The sequence below is a fragment of the Lepus europaeus genome, chromosome X, assembly GCF_033115175.1.
Source record: "Lepus europaeus isolate LE1 chromosome X, mLepTim1.pri, whole genome shotgun sequence".
NCBI lineage: Eukaryota > Metazoa > Chordata > Mammalia > Lagomorpha > Leporidae > Lepus > Lepus europaeus.
The window spans coordinates 128615994-128635902 of record NC_084850.1 but is presented as its reverse complement, the minus strand read 5'-3'; the positions used below and the strand labels follow the sequence as shown (position 1 = coordinate 128635902).

The 19909-nt window shown below is 38.1% G+C and overlaps 1 protein-coding gene across 3 annotated transcripts in view; it reads right to left on the bottom strand.

Annotated features, from left to right (window-relative positions):
• Positions 1–19909, bottom strand: part of RPS6KA3 (ribosomal protein S6 kinase A3) — a 112069-nt gene that overhangs the window by 80267 nt on the left and 11893 nt on the right. Inside the window, exons 2-3 of one of the 3 annotated variants that reach the window (XM_062182941.1) lie at positions 4827–4920; positions 3862–3962 (exon numbers count right to left, since the gene is read on the bottom strand). The exons of 1 other annotated variant lie outside the window; for it this stretch is intronic. The gene's annotated coding sequence lies outside the window, so the exon portion shown is untranslated. The remainder of the gene's footprint in view (positions 1–3861; positions 3963–4826; positions 4921–19909) is intronic. One more of the 3 variants, XM_062182942.1, reaches the window with a different exon arrangement.

Here is a 19909-nt window from a genome sequence, read left to right as displayed (position 1 = left end):
TATCAGAAGGTTTTTGAGAAGACTAAAATCATATAAAACCCTAATCATAATGTTTGGCACTTAATAAACCATCAATGTTTACTATTCTTACTGTTTAACATTCAATCACCTCATCTGTGGCCCACCAACCTGCTACCTCTCCTATATTTGTTATCTTAATAGTACCATCATTCATCTAGTAGATCAAACTAGATTTTCTCATTAATTATAAATAGTTATCTTTCAGTAACACAGATATGATCAATGATTCCCCATTAGTGGGCTTATAGAACTCCTGGCCTAATTTCAGCTATCCTTATATTTTCCGTAGGAATAAAATTTGAGAACCACCTGTTCCTTCTGATTTTCATGTATGCAAAGCAAGTATTTCAACTTGTAACTTACTTTTAAAGCAAATTGGTATAGCAGAAATAGCCCTGAAGAGTTAGCAAACCAGAGGTAGAGCCCTAGGTTTTCTATTTCTAAGCTTTATAATTTTGAGCAACTCAAGATATTCTTAGCCTATCACTTTATTCAAAATACAGATATTTGCTAAGTCTGTCCAAAAGGTATTAGGCTCAAAACAAGTAATTCATAAGAATGTACTTTAAGAAGTGTAAAGAGCTGTACTAATGCAAGTTTCCATTATTAGCTTCATGGGGACAAAATAAAATCCTTTTGATCTTAGAATTAAAAAACTTTATGATTGATAAGGCTTTTTGAAAGTCTTCCCTTCTGGGGCTGGTGCTGTGGCATATTGGGCAAAGCTGCTGCCTTCGACGATGCCAGAATCCCATATGGGTGCTGCTGCAGCTCCACTTCTAATCCAGCTCCCTGCGATGGCCTGGGAATGCAGCAGAGGATAGTTCAGGTGCTTGGGCTCCTGCACCAACATGGGAGACCCAGAAGAAACTCTGGCTTTGGATTGGTTCAGCTCCACCTGTTGCAGCATTTGAGGAGTGAATCAGCAGATGGAAGATCTTTCTGTCTCTCCCTCTCTAACTCTACCTCGCAAAAACAAACAAACAATTCTGTCTCTCCCTCTCTAATTCTGCCTCTCAAATAAATAAATCTTTAAAAAAGAGAAATACTAAAAAGTGATGACTATCGTGCCTGTATTCTAGCTTCAAAGTCACTGGAAGTAAATCTACATCTATGACTATAAGCCACTCCAAGTCTTATCTTTTCTAGATAACTAAAGCTTGTTTAAATATTTCTCTAAGACAGATGAGGTCCATCATCATTCTCTTTCCTGAGCATGCTATAATTAAACCTTAAAGGGCAGTAGATGGAATTGGATAAAAATTAACAGTCCAATCTTGGTAGGACCAATGCAGAATAAAGAGCATATCACCCCCTCCTTGTCCTAGATAAAAAATTTATATTAATGCAGTTCACATATGCATTGTTTTTGGGATGACCACAACACACTAATGACTCAGATACAAGTTTTTTATCTTCTTTGTCACTGTCATCTTTACTTATACTGCAACTAAGCTCTGCATCCTCTATCCTATACCTATTACATTGGTTCCATGAATAAAACCTTGCTTTAAAATTTTGCTTCAACTTTTCCAGTTCTGATCCACTGCCTAGTATCTACAAGATGGATTCTACAGTTGACCTTACCCAAGAGGCCAAGAAGTAATACAGATTGGATTCCAAATCTATCAGCTGGACTACTCATTCTGCTAATTAATAGTATAAGTATATACAAAGCAATCTGAGAAAATAAATTAAGTTAAACATGACTGAGATGGTATTTTATGTTCTATTTTTTGCAAAAACATCGATGTCCTTCCTGAATTTAGAAAAGACTTAAAATTTGAACATCTTATTTTTTTTTTAAAGGCTGTATCAAGTTTTCGGGCCCTGGTTGATGGTATTCTTTCTTTTTGAAAGGCAGAGTTACAGAGAGGCAGAGGCAGAGGCGGGCGGGCGGGCGGGGGGGGGGGGGGGTTTCTATTTGCTGGTTCACTTCCAAAATGTTTGCAATAGCAGGAGCTGGGCTCATCTGAAGCTAGGAGCCAGGTGCTTCTTCCATGTCTCCCATGCAGGTGCAGAGACCCAAGAACTTGGGCCATCCTCTACTGCCTTCTCAGACCATAGCAAAGAGTTGGATCGAAGTAGAACAGCCAGTACTGGAACCAGCATCCATATTGGATGCTGGCACTAGAGGCTGAGGCTTTTCCAGCTACGCCACAGCACCAGCCCCACATTTTAATTTTTAATGCAGGAAGATATAAAACCTAATGTTATCCTACATACCAGTGAAACTTCACAAAGCCTTTTCTACCAAAAAAGCATGCTTATTCAACAAATCTTTAGGAGAGTCTCATCAAAACAAGGATTAAAATGTAATTTATTAGAAATGAGCATACTATTACTTTTGCAGTTAAGCTTCCCATTTGAAAAATGACTCCTGGTTTCATTGGAAATTATCAGTCTGACTCCATATTTGTACTTTGTATAGTTCCCAGAGTTCAAGGAGTAGTACCAGTAGACCAAAAAAAAAATTTTTTTTTTCTTCTACTTTCAAGAAACAGATGCATGTGTTCCAAAACTGGCCAGTACCAGGCCTAAATCCCAACTATGTCACCTACTGGTGTAGTGCCCTGAACATGAGCAAGTTACTTAACTTTTTGAGCACTAGTTTCTTCATTTATAAGGTACACATAATATCTACCTCACAGGGCTGTTGTAATTAAGAGGATTCGCCAATGGATACTCAGTTAATACTATTTCTCTTTTCCTCTTCTGCCTCAATTGATTGTTATTATGTAATATTTGCATTTATTCATATAAATTCCAAAGATGCAATGCAATGAAGAAGTATAGGAGGATGTTGAGACACTTGTTCTACCACTTACAGCGTTACCTCCAGCCACGCAAGGTGGAAGAGATCATTCATAGGTGTACTATAATTTTATACAATGTAGCTAAAGAATGAGTATGGACAAAAAATAGCTTAGGAATGAGGCAAATGTATTTATCCTCTCTCATTCCACCATAATGCCTGCCAGCCAAAAAACTGTGGAGCTTGGCAGATTGTACATATGCAAATCTGATGTGAAATACTGGAAAAGGTTAGCAAATGCTAATCATGCTTTACTACGTTAGTCAGAAATATGTAAAAAGTTACAAATTGGAATAACCTACAATATGGGTCTCATCCGAGCAAATCATATGAAGGTGACTGCTTAAGTTTCAGCAGGAACTGTTTGCAAAATAACTTTCAATGTTGTATACAATGATGAATTAAAAAATCATCTTCCAGGTTTAAACAGGAAGAATGATTCAATCAGTAATTCTGAACCAATGTTTCAGGACCTCTAGAGTATTTCCAAGTATTTGAAGGGAAATTCTAACCTGTTAAAATAAGAATAGTGATTAAAAATTCCCATTTTAAGCAACCCTATTAAGCAGATTGTTTTATTGTAACGACATGTTACAATAATGTATATTTCCAGGCTGCTGTCCAGTACCTCTTAAGAAAATACGAGAATTTCTAACAGAAAACAATAGTCTGAAATAACAAGGGGAGACAAAGGGTCCAGAGCCCTAGTATATTGATAAGCAGACCAGAATTGTAGGAATGAGCAAGGACCATACTTTTTTTTTTTTTAAAAAAAAAAAAAAAAAAAAAAAAAACAAGCCTCAAGTTTCCACAAGTAAATCTCTGCCTTCCAAATTCTCTGATATCAGAGGTTTTCCTGCCCAAAGTAAGAGTTTCATCATGAAGGTGCTGAGTATGAGGCAATAGAAACCTCTCTCAAACTGGTTAAGATACCACCAATTTTTCAGAATCTTCTATGCAATCACATTGAAACAATAAGAAACAAGCATTTTATATTCTTAATAAGGAATGTATATAATCCTTACCAATGTGACAGGATTAAGAATCAGCTCCTCATTTATCCTAAGGAAATATCAGAGATGTGCATAAAGACTTATGTACAGTGATAGTCATCATACTCATTATACTGAAAAATAGAAAACAATCTAAATGACCAACAGGGGACTGGTTAAATAAAATCAAAAGACATCTATTCAAATGTAGGAATACTATGCAATGGTTAAAATCAGGGCCTCAAAGAAAAAAAAGATGCAAAAAAATGCTTGCAAGATAGTGAATTAGAAAAGATACAAAACCATAGAGTATGACCACAAGTTTGCACTCCCCTCCCAACATGGGTGCATGTAACTGGCAAAACATACAAAATCTTATCAGTAGTTACCTGGGCCTTAGAGTTTTCTTCTTTGTATTATATTTTCAAAATTGTATGCATTATAATGTATCATTTTCAGAAAAACAATAAAATTAGAAAAATCAGCTCTTTTCTACTTAAGGTCCCCTTATGCCTGCTTTGCTATTCGTCTGGCTACAAAAGGCTCTTAATACAAGACTGTGCTATTTTCTAGACTAGTCTATATCTACAGTTTTAAGAGGGCCCCTTCAGAAGCTTTTCTTTTTCTGGTCCTGTGGTTGAGGCCTCAGAAGATAGGTAAGTTTCAGGCCTGACTCCACCTCATGATTTTTGAAGTGTACCCCTAAGTGGAGTTCTGCTTATGAACAGGAGTATGTTGAGATAAGTATAAAGAAATGAAAACACAGTAGCAAAAATTAAATCTGCGTTGTGAATAGCAAATATTAGAACTGACACTACAGAAAACAGAATCCATGCCACAGAGGACAAACTTGAGTAATGAAAAAAAAAGTAAGATTAAAAAACTATGGAGGACAGACACAGAAATTATCTATGAATAACAGATGTTCCTAAGAAAAACATAGAGCAGTTTAGTCAATCAAAAGTATAAGAAAAATTTCCAGTTCTGAAAAAAAATACCTGAGACTGAAGACTGAGAAGGTTCAACAGAGATCATCAACACCAAGACATGTCCTGGCAAATGTTTTTAAATTTCAAGGATAAAGATATAATCCTATAAGCATACAAGCAGAAAAAAATAGGTTATTTCAAAGGAACTAAAATCGATTGACCTCAGATTTCTCTTCTGCAACAATAAAATGCCAGAAGACAATGAAGTAATGACTTACAGAGAATTGAAAGGGAAAAGTTAGGATCTAAGAATTTTACACCTCATCCTAGTTTTTCATGTACAAAGGTCACAAGAAATTATTCTTAGATCTGTAAAGTGTTACAAAATTTCACCATCCTGGTAGTATTTTTGTTTATATACAAGCTGTTCAAAGGTATGTTCTTCCGTCAAAAGAAAACCAAAGAGCTCAGAAATAATGAGGTAGCAGGAAAGAACTGGTGAAGTATACTGATACCAACTAGATATCTAGAAATAACTGAATAATTAATTCCACTAAAGCAAAAACAGTTACCAATAAAGAATATATATATATATATATACACATAAAAGTGTATAAGCAATTAAAACAAAAAACATTTTAGGATATTAGGATTTGTAACTTCAAGCTAAATTAATGGGAACTCAAAATAAGAGGTAGTGGGAGAAGCAAAACTTCTAAATTCTGCCTTTCCTAAAAGGGTATTTAAAAATCAGTATTTTCAATGATTATCCAAAATATGAATATGGGAATACAATGATGAAGAACAGATATTTATTGCAGTCCAAATTGCTAAAGATAACTGGTGAAGATTAATAGTAATTTATACAATCATTGCATTCAATCCTAAGAACACAAAGTAGGGATAATCAAGGCTCAGTGAAATTAACTAGTGAATGGCAGAAGGATGCAAACTCATGTCTTTCCAGCTTCATAATTCCTTCTTCTATATTTCACAACCTCCTCAAAGAAAACAATCCATGCAGCAAGGAAAAGAAAAAACACAAGAATTTAAATGTGAAATGACAAAAATTCATTCCAAAAGTAGTAATGTAAGTAATTCAAAGTTTAAAATATATAATTAAAAGAAAGTGACTTACTGGATATCAGATGCTATTATAGAATTATCGACATTTTATAAACAATGATGGTGTGGTGGTTATGGGCTTTTAAAAGTTGTCATCTTTTAAGAAATAAAATGCAAATAATTGTATCTCAATTGATATGTCTAGGATTAGCTTTAAAATAATCCATGGGGGTTTGGTGCTATGGCTAAGCGGGTAAAGCCACTGCCTGCAGTGCTGGCATCCCATATGGGCACCAGTTGGAGTCCCAGCTGCTCCACTTCCTATCCAGCTCTCTGCTATGGCCTGGGAAAGCGGTAGATGGCCCAAGTCCTTGGGCCCCTGCACCCGCGTGGGAGATCCGGAAGAAGCTCCTGGCTCCTGGCTTTGGATCAGCACAGCTCCAGTCATTGTGGCCATCTGGGGAGTGAACCAGTAGATGGAAGACTCCCCCTTCCTCTCCTTCTCTCTCTGTGTAACTCTTTCAAGTAAACAAATAAATCTTAAAAAAAAAAAAAATCCATGGGAGCTGGGAGTAGGGAGTGAGTGTGAGTGCTGGGTGGGTGGGGGTGGGGTAGAGAAAGGGAGCAGAAATGAAAGAAGATTGTCCATGAGCTGACAGTTCCTGAGGTGGGTTATGAAAATATTGTTCATTATACTACTCTATCTGGTTTGTGTTTGAAATGTTTGATAATAAAAAACTTTGGGTCGTGTTACAGTTTTCAGAAAGTAAACAATTACTGATTCAAAGAGAAACTCAAACAGGTAAGTAACATAAAGAAAGTGTTTATTTTTTTATGTCAAAAATCAGATGTAAGGCAAAAACATTAAGCTGATTAAAAAGATCATCTTATTGGACTAAAGATATAATTAGTGTTGAATATACATAATAATGATTACTACCATTTATTGATCTCTTGCGACACACCAGGCAAATGCTAAGCACCATTAATCATCTGTGATGCTTCCCACAACTCTGTGAGACATTATCACCAATTTAATATATGAGGAAATTAAGCCATGATGGATATGTCAATCTTTTTAAGCAATCATCCCTAGCCCCTAGAGAATGCCTGGCACACAGTAGTTGCTCAGTAAATATTTGCTGAATACATGAAAAAGTCCAATATCCTGCCTAAGGCTAATAAGGAGAGCCTAAATCAAACCCAAATCTAATCCTAAAATCCCTACTCTTAATCACATAGTAACCTTTCAATAACATTTCATAGTTAGAGTACAGATATTAATTTCCATCTATGTTTCTCTGATTTTCAGATTTTTCTACAAGTAGCATGCATGTTTTTAACAAGTCATTAAAATAGTAATAATTGTATTGTACAATTCAACCACAGACTAACTACAAAACACAAAAGCAGATGCTTTTTAATGCTATAACATGGAATAAATGTAAACAAAATAGGGAAACTTTAGCACATTAATATTACCTAGCATAATGAACAAAAAAAGAACAAAGCATTTGAAAGAATTTATATTAGAACAGACATTGAATTTTATTAGGTAAAAATATGGGTTCAAGCATCTATGAAAATTATAAAAACTGACCATGGTTTAGGCCATGAAGCAGACCTAAAATTCAATAAATCATATAGATGACATATGATTATGAATAATAAAATTAATAAGGAATTAAAGCACTCACTCAGAAATTAATATTCTTTTAAATAACTACTGGGTCAAGGAAACTAACAGCTATAATTTATTCACTTCCTATTTTGTTCAAACTACAGTGCTATGTTATATATATTCTCTCATTTAATCTCAATCATTATTAATCAGTGAGGTATGTTACAATGTATACTGAAGAAAAAGTTATGTTGAAAGCTAATACCTTGTCCAAGATTATAGTTAACTTTGCAGATAACTGGACTTTAGTCCAAATCCAAACCTCCTACTATTTGCATAGAAATGCTATTAAACCTATCACTATTAGAATCTACATACAGGGATCCAGCTATAGTCATTTTTCCCTATTCATAAAATAAAAATTTTTCATAAGAGAAAACTTAAGAGTTCTTCCTTAATATAACATGTTTCAAAAGTGTCCATCTGTTAAATATGCACTTCTAAGAAAGCTATGGCTGATTTTTCTAACATATTGATCAGATATATTTGAAAACACATTATCTCCTAAAAGGAATTCCTTTAAATATGTTCGTATGAGCTCAATAGGACACTGAAAAAAGAAGAAAACATGAAATTAGATAAACAGGGCGGGCATTTGGCTCAGTGATTAAGACATCTGCATCCCATATCACAGTGTCTAGGTTCAAGTACATACTCTACTTCCAATCCAGCTTCCTGCCAACACACACCCTGGGAGTCAGCAAGTGATGGCTCAAGTACTTAGGGCCCTGCCACCCACTTGGGAGACCTGGATGGAGTTGTGGTAAACATGATTTATAAGGTAAATATGATTTACTACTACATTTATTTCTAAAAATCAGTACGGCTTTAGAAAAGACACTTTTTTCCAGGCATTTATTTGCAAACCATAAGAATTTCATGGAACCCTGGCCAATATGGATTTGACTTTCTGCCACTAATTGTGGCCAGGCCCCTAAGCCTCTCGGAGTTGTGGTTTCTTTATCCATAAAATATGTGGCTATTTAAGAGCTCTCCCAGCTTGAAATTTTTATGATCCTGTGACTTTAGGGATTAAAGTTTTAAATTAAGGTTATTTAAGACTTTGTGGGAGTTTTTACACCTGAGGAAATTACTGAGTCTATGTATAAACCTATTTTTATGTTTTTTCTAATTCTCTCTCTTCTGCATTCAAAATAGCTTTATGTATACCCATTAGTGGTGCACTTGTTCCACAGTGTAAATAAAGATAATGCCAAAGAATTTATCGTACACATACTGTCACCTAAAAGAAAAATAACAATAAAAGAAAAGTTTTTCCATGCAGATTAAGAAACCTAAGTCAATTTTATGGTTTCCACAATTGAATCTTACACTTCCTATTGTACTAGCAGAGAAGAGTAAATTGTCAATTCTTTCTAAGCTCCTCTGTCTACTCCTGATCCTACTCCTGTCTCCTCACCTCTTTAGTACACGATGGAGTTGGCAGTATTTCCCAAACTTGTCTGATGATTAGAATTACTTAAAATTTCTGTTAGAGGTATGTTACCTGGCTGTAACCCGGATTGAAACTGAATCAGAATTTCCAGAAATTCTATGGCTTGATATTTTATTTTTCAAACAGGCACCTCAAGGGTGGGCATTTTGTGCAATGGTTAAGAGATCATTTGGAAAACCCATATTCCAGTTCAGAGTGCCCAGGATACAGGTCCTAGCTCTGTCAATTCTGGTTTCCTGCTAAGGGCACCTGGGGAGTGGGGGGTGGCAATTCAAGTAATTGGGTCCCTGCCACCCATGTGGAGACTTGGATTGAGTTCCTAGCTGCTGGCTTCAATCTGGTCCAGCCCTGACTGTTGTGGGCCTTTTGAGAGTGAACCAACAGACAGGAGATCTCTGTTTCTGTCTCTCTACCTTTCAAATAAATAAAATAAAAACAGACTCTTTAGATGACTCCTATGATTAGACAAGCCTGGGAAATCACCGGGTAGTTAAACAATCATAGGCTTTGGAGACTGACACATCAAGTTTCAAAACTTGGCTTTGCTTTTTACTGTAAGTGTGACTTTGGGCAAGTGACTTCAATATGAGTCTCTGTTTCTAATCCACAACATTTAGATATTAGTTATGTCAGATGTTGTGGTATAGTTAAGGGTATCCAGCCATTTTGGCATTTAGTGTTAATTTCTCTTTACTCTTACTCATCTTTCCAGGGAAAATGGCAAATTTTGAAGAGTATCATGCTCTATGCAGGGGTGGGGAACATCTAGCCCGTGGGTTTTAAAAGGACTGTGAAATCATTTGGTCTGGCCCTGCCAAGGCAATCACAGGCAGGACACGAAATTCTATAAATCTATAGCAGACTAATTTTTGAGTTGATAATTTTCTATGGTCTGCAAATGATGTTATAAATATCCACATGGCTCTTGGTAGTAAAAAGGTTCCCCACTCCTGCTAGTGGGTCCACTTGCATTTCTACAGCTACAAATATGAGTTCTAAGATAATCCTTGCAATACTTGGGTTGGCTAATTCAAGTCTCAGAAACAAGCCCAGCGATTTATTCTGGTTGGTTTCCAGAAGTTTAATGAAGCCTTTCTATCCAAAACCGATATATTATTATGCTAGACTTTGAAATCCAGCTTTTCTTTGCTGTTACTGTGGCAAAACCACTTGGACCTCTGTTTTTTCATCTTTAAAACAAGTGATGTAGAAATGTCTACTAAAGTGAACTTAAATGGAATTAAAAGATAAGCTCTTTGGGTGCAAAACATTTTTGAAATCCATGCACGCCTGCACAGTCTTATAAACACTCTTATGAACAAAAGACAGCATTAATTAATACAAGTAAAACAAGACAGTGAGATTTGCTCCAATGCATAGTAAACCAGCCTGTTTAACAGCATTTGTTCATGAGTATCAAATGTATCTCAATACAAAGTATGTTAGCCAAGTTTTGATATGAATTTACTTAAGAAACAATGCAAATTACTTATTCTAATAGAAATATACACTTAAAAATCATCCTAGAGTGTGCCAGGATGGCCGCACAGTCTAAGGTGCCAGACTCACAATCACCCTAGGTATAAACATGATCTGGCAGTTATAACTCAAGACTTATTTCTAAAAAGATAATCATGTGTAGCTTCTTTTTTGTTTTTTAAAAAAGACTTATTTATTTGAAAGGCAGAGTAACAGAGAGGCAGAGGCAGAGAGAGAGAGGTCTTCTATCAGGTAATTCAACTCCCTAAATGGCCACAACGGCTAGAGCTGAGCTGATCTGGAGCCAGGAGCCAGGAGCTTCTTCCAGGTCTCCCACGTGGGTGAAGGAGCCCAAGGACCTGGGCCATCTTCTACTGCTTTCCCAGGCCATAGAAGAGAGCTGGATCAGAAGTGGAGCAGCCAGGACTCAAACTGGTGCCCATATGGGATGCCAGCACTGCAGGCAGTGGCTTTACCCCCTAAGCCATAGCACCATCCCTGTATGTGTAGTTTCTCAATACAGCTCTGTGAATAATTTTAGCTATATATTTAAATATAAACACTAGTAATAGAGCACTTTACTAAAAGTTGTTAGTCTTAACTGTTCACTAAGCTATAAAATAATTTAGAAACTTAAACAATAATTTTTTAAAAAACAAAATTTCTAGCTGTATTAACTCAAGACAGAAGAAAAAGTTACCCTCAATCCTTAAAATAAATCTTAAATCCCACTGAAAATAATTTAAGAATCATAGCTTTTCTCTCAAATTAAGAGAGGTTCGCAGTGGAAGGGAGGGAGAGACAGAGACAAAGGTCTTCCATCCACTGGTTCACTCCCCAAATGGCTGCAATGGCCAGAGCTGCGCCTATCTGAAACCAGGAGCCAGGAGCTTCTTCCAGGTCATAGGCAATAGGCCACAGCAGGGAGCGGGATAGGAGGAGCAGCCAGGACTTGAAACAGAGCCCATACGGAATGCTGGCACAGCAGGCAGGGGCTTAGCCTATTACACCACAGCATTGGCCCCTCAAAATATTCTTTAATGTAATTCAGAAATTTTCTTCATTTAGATCTTGTCCTTTGCTTGTTATTTTTATTTCCATACATTTAATAATTCTGTTGTTACTTTAAATGATATTTTTCTATTATAATTTCTAATTGAAAATAATTGTTAAACAAGAAAACTCAATGACTTCTGAGTCAATGCTACCTTACTAGAGTTTTAACAAATTTTTTTAGATTTCCTTAGATTATCTAAGTAGACAATTATATCATCCATGAATAATCTTTTATCCTTCTTTCAAATACTCTGATTTTCTTGTCTAATTGCATAAGCAAAATTCTCTAATATGTAAAACTGAAGGGAAAATAGGCATAGCTTTAATGAGAGTGGCTACAATATGTTCCCATAAAGTATGATACTGAATATTGGCTTTTTTTTTAATATTAAGGGCATACCCTTTTATTCATATTAGTAAAACTGTTAGGACTAACTTCTTAATTGAGAATGACAATTGGGGGCTGGTACTGTGGCTCAGCGGGTTAAAGCCCTGGCCTGAAGCACCAGCATCCCATATGGATGCCAGTTCTAATCCCAGCTGCTCCTCTTCTGATCAAGCTCTCTGCCATGGCCTGGGAAAGCAGTAGAAGATAGCCCAAGTCCTTTGGGCCCCTGCATCCACGTGGGAGACCTGAAGGAGGCTCCTGGCTCTGGATCGGCGCAGCGGCGCAGCTCCAGCTGTTGCGGCCATCTCGGGAGTGAACCAGCAGATGGAAGACCTCTCTCTCTGTCTCAAACTCTCTCTATAACTCTTTCAAATAAATAACATAATTCTTTTAAAAGAGAGAATGTACAATTAATTTTATGTAATGCTAAACTTTTTTTTTCCTTACCTCTTATTCAGAAATGATCATAGAGTTACAGGAAGGTAGAAAAACAGAGAGGTCCCAAACACCCTTAACCCAGCTTACTGCAGTGGTAACATCTTACATAAATTGCTGTCAAAACAAAGAAATTGATACTCGTGTAATTTATTCAGATTCACTGATTTTCCAGTATTCATTTGTGTGTATGCACTTTCTATTCGATTTTGTCACATGTTCAGATCCTTGTATCTACCACCACAGTAAATATACTGAACAATTTACAACCATCAGGCTCTCTCACATTGCCCCTTTAAAACCATACCTCTTCCTTTCCTTCCTTCTTCCTAATCCTTGGCAACCGCTAATCTACGCTCATTTTCTATAATTCTACCACATTACATACTACTGAAATCATACAGTGTGCAATGTGTTTTTCACTCAGCACAATCCCTTTGAGATTCCTCTAAGTTGCTGTGTGTACCAACAACTCCTTTTTATTTGTTGAGCAGTGGTCGATGGGCATGAATTTATCACAGACTACCTAATAATTCATCCACTGAAGGATATTTTGTTCCTAATTTTTGGATATTATAAATAAGGCTTCCATGAACATGTGTACACATACTTTTATGAGGACATAAGTTTTCATTTCTCTTTAGTAAATGCCCAGGAGTGCAACTGCTGGATCATACAGTATTTATTTTGTTAATAAATGGCCAAACTATTTTCCAGAAGGGTTATCATTTTGAATCCTCACCAATGATATGAGGTCCAGTTTTTCTGCATCCTCATCAACTTATGATATCGTCACTAGGTTTTTTAACATCCACTTGATCACAATACAGAATTCTTAGGTATCACTGGATTTGTTTTGCTAATATTTTGAGGATTCAGTGCCTACATTCTTGAAGGATATTAGTCTGTGGTTTTTTGTACCATCTTTGGGTTTTGGTGTCAGGGTAACACTAGCCTCATAAAGTGAGCTGTGAAGTGCTCCCTTTCCAGTTTTTAGGAAGAAACTGTAGAGTTCATGTTATTTTTATTCTTTATTTCTGCTGTCCCTAGCTTATTTTTCCTTTCAGTTTGAAGAACTATCTTTGACCATTATTTCAGGGTCTTCCATGGACAAATTTTCTTATGAGACTTGATTTCATCTTCTTTTCTGAGGTATTTTTCACTGGGCATAGAATTATGTCCTTCCCTCGTCCTCCCGGAAGTTGAAAAGTGGTATGCTATTTCCTTCTGGCTTCTATTGATTCGGATGGGAAACCTGCTGTCATGTAAATCATTCCCTATATATCAGAGCTTGCTTCTTTTTGGCTGCTTTAAAGATTTTGTCTCTGGGGCTGGCGCTGTGGTGCAGCAGGTTAAAGCCCTGGCCTGAAGTGCCAGCATCCCATATGGGCGCCGGTTCAAGTCTTGGCTGCTCTTCTTCCGATCCAGCTCTCTGCTATGGCCTGGGACAGCAGTAGAGGATGGCCCAGGTCCTTGGGCCCCTGCACCCACATGGGAGACCTGGAAGAAGCTCCTGGCTCCGGATTGGCGCAGCTGTGGCCATTGGCGGCCATCTGGGGAGTGAACCAGTGGATGGAAGACCTCTCTGTCTCTACCTCTGTTTTTCAAATAAATAAAATATTTAAAAAAATTTGTCTTTAATTTTCAAAAGCATCATTTAAAAATTAGAAAATATAAATAAAAGCCACTGTCAATCATTTCAAGTGTACTTTGAAGCAACCACTACCCAAAAGCATTTCAGTCTACAATACTGAAACTGTATACCCTAACTCTCTATTTCCAAAAGTTTGATTTATGTGTGAATGGATTACTTTGTGTTTATCTCATTTGGGGTTCAGTCAGCCTCTTGAATCTGTAGGATTGATTTCTGCTAAATTTGGAAAAATTTCAGCCATTGTTTCATTAGATCCACTCTTTTCTTTCTGGGACAATGATAACATGAATGGTAAGTCTTATGTGGGGCTGGCGCTGTGGCGTAGCGGGTAAAGCCGCCACCTGCAGTGCCGTCATCCCATATGGGCACCAGTTCAAGTCCCAGCTGCTCCACTTCCAATACAGCTCTCTGCTATGGCTCGGGAAAGCAGTAGAGGATGGCCCAAATCCTTGGGCCCCTGCAGCCGCATGGGAGACCTGGGAGAAGCTCCTGGCTCCTGCCTCCGGATTGGTGCAGCTCTGGCTGTTGTGGCCAATTGGGGAGTAAACAAGCGGATGACGGAAGACCTCTCTCTCTCTCTCTTTCTCTCTGCCTATCCTTCTCTCTGTAACTCTGACTTTCAAATAATCTTTTTTAAAAAAGTCTTATGTTAATGTTTTCCAGGACCTTTGAAGCTCTGTTCTCTTTTTTTCCCCAGTCTGTTTTTCCTGTTTTTCAGATTGGCTAATTTCTATTGCGCTATCTTCAATACTATAGATTCTCTCCAGTCATCGCCATTCTTCTGTTGAGCCCGTGTATTAAGCTTATTTCAATCATGGTTTTTCAGTCCTAAAATTTGATCTTATATCATTTCTAGTTCTTTTCTGATACGTTTTCATTTAATTGACTTCGTGATTGTTCTCTGAAGTACTTTTTTATGATAGCTGCTTTGAAATCCTGATCTGGGATGATTATTTAATCTAGCAGCTAAGATGCCCATTGGGATATCTGTACCCCACACTGGAGTATCTGGATCCCTTCCCTGGCTCTGCAACATCATTTCCTACTGGTCAAGACCCTGGGAGGCAGTGCTGATGGCTCTTGTTGGATTCCTGCCACCTGTGTGGGAGACTTAGATTGAGTTCTCAGCTCCTGGTTCTGGCCTGGCCCAGTTCTCACCATTGTGGGTATCTTTTTTTTTTTTTTTTTGACAGGCAGAGTGGATAGTGAGAGAGACAGAGAGAAAGGTCTTCCTTGTTGCCGTTGGTTCACCCTCCAATGGCCGCTGCGGCTGGCGCATCTCGCTGATCTGAAGCCAGGAGCCAGGTGCTTCTCCTGGTCTCCCATGCGGGTGCAGGGCCCAAGGACTTGGGCCATCCTCCACTGCCTTCCTGGGCCATAGCAGAGAGCTGGCCTGGAAGAGGGGCAACTGGGATAGAATCCGGCACCCCAACCGGGACTAGAACCCGTTGTGCCGGTGCCACAAGGCGGAGGATTAGCCTGTTAAGCCACGGCACCAGTGATTGTGGGTATCTTAGGGGCTATGCCTCTCAAAAAAATTTTTTTTAGTTATTCTCTTTTAAAAATATCTGTTGATGGGACCAGCGCTGTGGCAGTGGGTAAATGCCCTGGCCTGAAGCAGCAGCATCCCATATGGGTGTCAGTTCGAGACCTGGCTGCCCCACTTCCAATCCAGCTCTCTGCTATGGCCTGGGAATCAGTAGAAGATGGCCCAAGTCCTTGGGCCCCTGCACTCACGTGGGAGACCTGGAGGAGGCTCCTGGCTCCTGATCGTCGCGGCTCCGGCCATTGTGGCCATCTGGGGAGTGAACCAGCGGATGAAAGACCTCTCTCTCTCTCTCTCATCTGGGGAGTGAACCAGCGGACAGAATCTCTCTCTCTCTCTCTCTCTGCCTCTCCTCTGTGTAACTGACTGTCAAATAAATAAATAAATCTTTAAAAAATAAATAATAATACCTGTTGACTATCATTTCTCATTCATGTGAATTTTAGAGTTCTTGGTATAAGTGACTTTTCAATGTCTAGTGGACATTTTTGAGATTATAAGACTCTGGACACTATTTAGTCTTTTTTTAGTAAGCAGTCCCTCTGTTGAGGTGTAGTGTGAAGGCAAGGTGGGTGTATATTTGTATGCTGAACTTCCTCTGGAACCCACCAACACCACCCTACCAAAAGTAGAGCAATGAGTCACACTGTTTTGTTGCAGATGGGTGGGATGGAAGTTCAGCTCCACTCTTGGTCCCAGTGAAAGTGGGGCGACATTACTTTGTTGCTTCTGTGTAGGGGTGTAAGCTCAGCTCCCTACTGGTTCCCACTGATGACAGGAATGGAGAAAGTGCTAGACTGACTCATACTTCTTTTTTACTGCACGAGAGTCAAAAGCTCAGCTCCTCTAATGGTCTGGCTAACAACAGGAAAGAGGAGAAGGGAAGTAGAATACCAGCCTTCTCTGTCACCCACCACTTTAAAGATAAGGCTCAGCTCTCTATGGGCCCCACTAATAGCAGTGGTAGTGGGAAGCAGTGTTCAGTATCTCATCCATCTTGTTATGCTTTGTTGATACTGAGGGAAGGTAGAGGCTTAATGTCGAGTAGCCCTGCCTCAAACCGTTTTGTATCACTGCATCTTCCTTCCAGTGGAGGCTTAATGTGCTGTTAGACCCAGCTGACACTACTCTGGCCAAGAACACAATCTCCTTTCTGGGGCGAGAGGATCAACTCCCTGTACTATATGTCAAAACCACCAGCAGGGGGAACCAAAGCACTGCCTGCTTTTTCTAGGCAGAGCATGGATAAGGTCCCTGATAGCTCAGGCTAATACCATTGGGCTGAGGAGTAAGAGCATTCTTAATTGTTTCTTTGGGGGTGAAGTAGGGTTTTTCTGTTAGTATTTGGCTAGGGTAGGGAGAGTATTGCCAAAAAGATTTAGTCTTGTTATGCCGTCCTTTCCCTAGTTGTTTAAAGAGAATAGACTTTTCTTTGAACTCTTTTTGTCTGTGCCTATTGGTTGGTTCTTGACTGGAGGCTTTTACAACATCATGTTCAGGATACACGGAAGGTAGTTAAGAAAATCCAAGGAACTCACTACCTGTGTTATTCCGTGAGTCCTAAGATCTGCAGGCAGTCTTTAATCATTTTTAGAGTACTATGTTATGTCTAAGGTGTTTCAGTTGTGAGGAAAAACCTAGGAGGATTTCTCCAACTTGGCAGAATCAGGAATTTGTGCCAAATGATTAACTTTTACATGGAAAATAACATTTACTTTCTCATTTCCCACATGTTGAAAAATGCACTATGCAAAACTGCTATAACGTTATAAATTACAATTTCCTCCCGAACATTCAATTATATCTGTTCATATTATCCCTAATTTTCACAGTATTCAACTGCATGTCCACTCCTGTACTTTTCGACTACACTATCCCAAAGGAAAGAATTGTATTTAATTCATTATTACCTGTACTATTCTATAGATACTTGGAAGAGCCAGGGAGAAAAGATCACTTTAAAACTCATTGATGTGCTCTTATTAATTCAAGGCAAATCTTACTTTTAACTTGCTATGACATTTCTCTATTAAAGTACCCTCCCCCTTACTGATATCAATATACATTGTGAGAGTTATTCCTTGTGAATTATACCAACAGCAGGAATCTGAGAGAAAGGAGGCAAATAGGGTTTTCTGTTGTCTGCATTTTTACTTCAAATAAAACACCTGTGTATCTATTGAAACGTACTCTTGCAAAGAATTCATTTATCTGTATATTTACATTTAATTTAAGAGATTCTAGACTTTTTATTTTGATTGACCTTCAATTAATTCCTATACTTTTTGCTTTAAATAAGAAAATAGAGAGTGGGTCTGGCTTTGTAGCACAGCAGGTTAAGCTGCAGCCTGTGACACAGGCATCCCATATGGAAGTACTGGTTCAAGTCCTGGCTGTTCCTTTTCCCACTACACCACTCCAGCTCCATGCTAATGGGACTAGGAAAGCAACAGAAGGTGGTCCAAGTGCTTGGACCCCTGCCACCCATATGGGAAACTCAGATGGAGTTCCTGGCTCCTGGCTTCAGCTTGGTCCAACCCTGGCTGTTGCTACCATTTTAGAAGGGAGCCAGCAGATGGAAATTGTTTCTGTATTTTCCTCTCTCTCTGTCACCCTGCCTTCCAAATAAAGAAAGAAATATTTTTTAAAAAAGAAAATATAGGGGCTGATGCTATGGCACAGTAGTTAGGCTAAACTTCCTCCAGCAGCACCAGCATCCCATATGGGCACCGGTTAGTATCCCGGCTGTTCCTCTTCAGATCCAGCTCTCTGCTATGGCCTGGGAAACAGTAGAAGATGGCCCAAGTCCTTGGTTCCCTGTACCTGCATTGGAGACCAGCAAGAAGCTCCTGGCTCCTCGCTTCAGAGCAGCCCAGCTCCAGCCATTGTGGCCATTTGAGGAGTGAACCAGCAGATGAATCTACACCTTTCTCTCTGTCTCTCCCTCTGAATGCAACTCTCTCTAAAATAAACACAACCTTTTTTTTTTTTTTTTAAAGAAAATACAGAGTAAGAAGACTGCAGATATTCTAAGGAAAAATATCACTGTCTTAATCTTTGTTCTCTTTCTCTAACTTTCTATAACCAATCTTTAACTCCTGTTATGTTCCTCAAGGAACTCTTATCTAGTGGAGAGGAGGGGTACCCCAGGAAATGAGGTATCCTAAGGCACTTTCATAGAACCTATGGCTCTACTGACACAGATAGAAAACCGCTATTTTAGGAAAAGCTTTTATTTATCACGTAAAAATGTAAAAAGTCTTTTAAAAGTACATACCCAAACTAAGTTTTCTAAGAAATAAATATATAATGTAAGGAATTTCTGTTCTCAGCATTAGAGCAAAACTCTAAGTCATCGAATCATTAACAAAATAAGCACACAAGTTATGAACGCAAATGGACAATAAGCACAGAAAAAGATCCTTAATATTAGTAGCATCAGGAAAATGCAAGATAAAACAATGAGATGCCACTTCATAACCACGATGATGGTTAGAGTAAACAAAGAAACACATTGGTGACGATGTGAAAAAACAAACTCTCATACACGATGACTAGTAATGTAGAAGGGTGCAGGTGAATTGGAGACCAGTTTGGCAGTTCCTCAAATGTTAAACATAGACTTACCATATAACTCAGCAATTTCACTCCTAGGTACATACACAAGAAAATTAACAACATATATTCACATAAAAACATATAAATGTTCATAGCAGCATAATTTGTAATTGCCAAAAAGTAGAAACAACCCAAACATCTATCAACTGATGTATGAGTCAATAAAATTTGATATATTCATGTAATGGAATATCATTCAGCCACAAAAAAGAATGAAACATTGATATATACCAAAACACAGATGAATCCTAGAAACATTAACACTAAATGAAAGAAGCCAGACACAAAGGCCATATATTGTAGGATTCCATTAATATGAAATGTCCAGAATAGGCAAACTGACAGAGATAGAAGGTAGATTAGTTGCCCTGGCTGAGGGAAAACAGAATGGGGAGTGACTGTTTATGGATATGGGATTTCTTCTTGGGGTGATGAAAATGTTCTAAAATTAGGAGAAAGTGCTGACGGATGCACAATTTTGTGAATTATTAAACCCCCTGAACTTTACAAGTGCCATTTTTATGGTATGTAAATTATATCTCAATTAAAATTTTAATTAGGGTTATTTGACTTAAGAGTTTAAAGTTTAAAAAAACCTCTCAATTATTGTGTAACTTTTCCATTTCTTTTTCTTATATTATAGAAACATAAGTGTTAACTTTTAAGGAATGAGCCACATTCTGTTTCCTGGTACTCTGAGGGAACATCATATAGATTTTTCTGAAAAGATGCAAATATAAACAGGCAGTGACTTAACAGCAAGGAACAGATCTC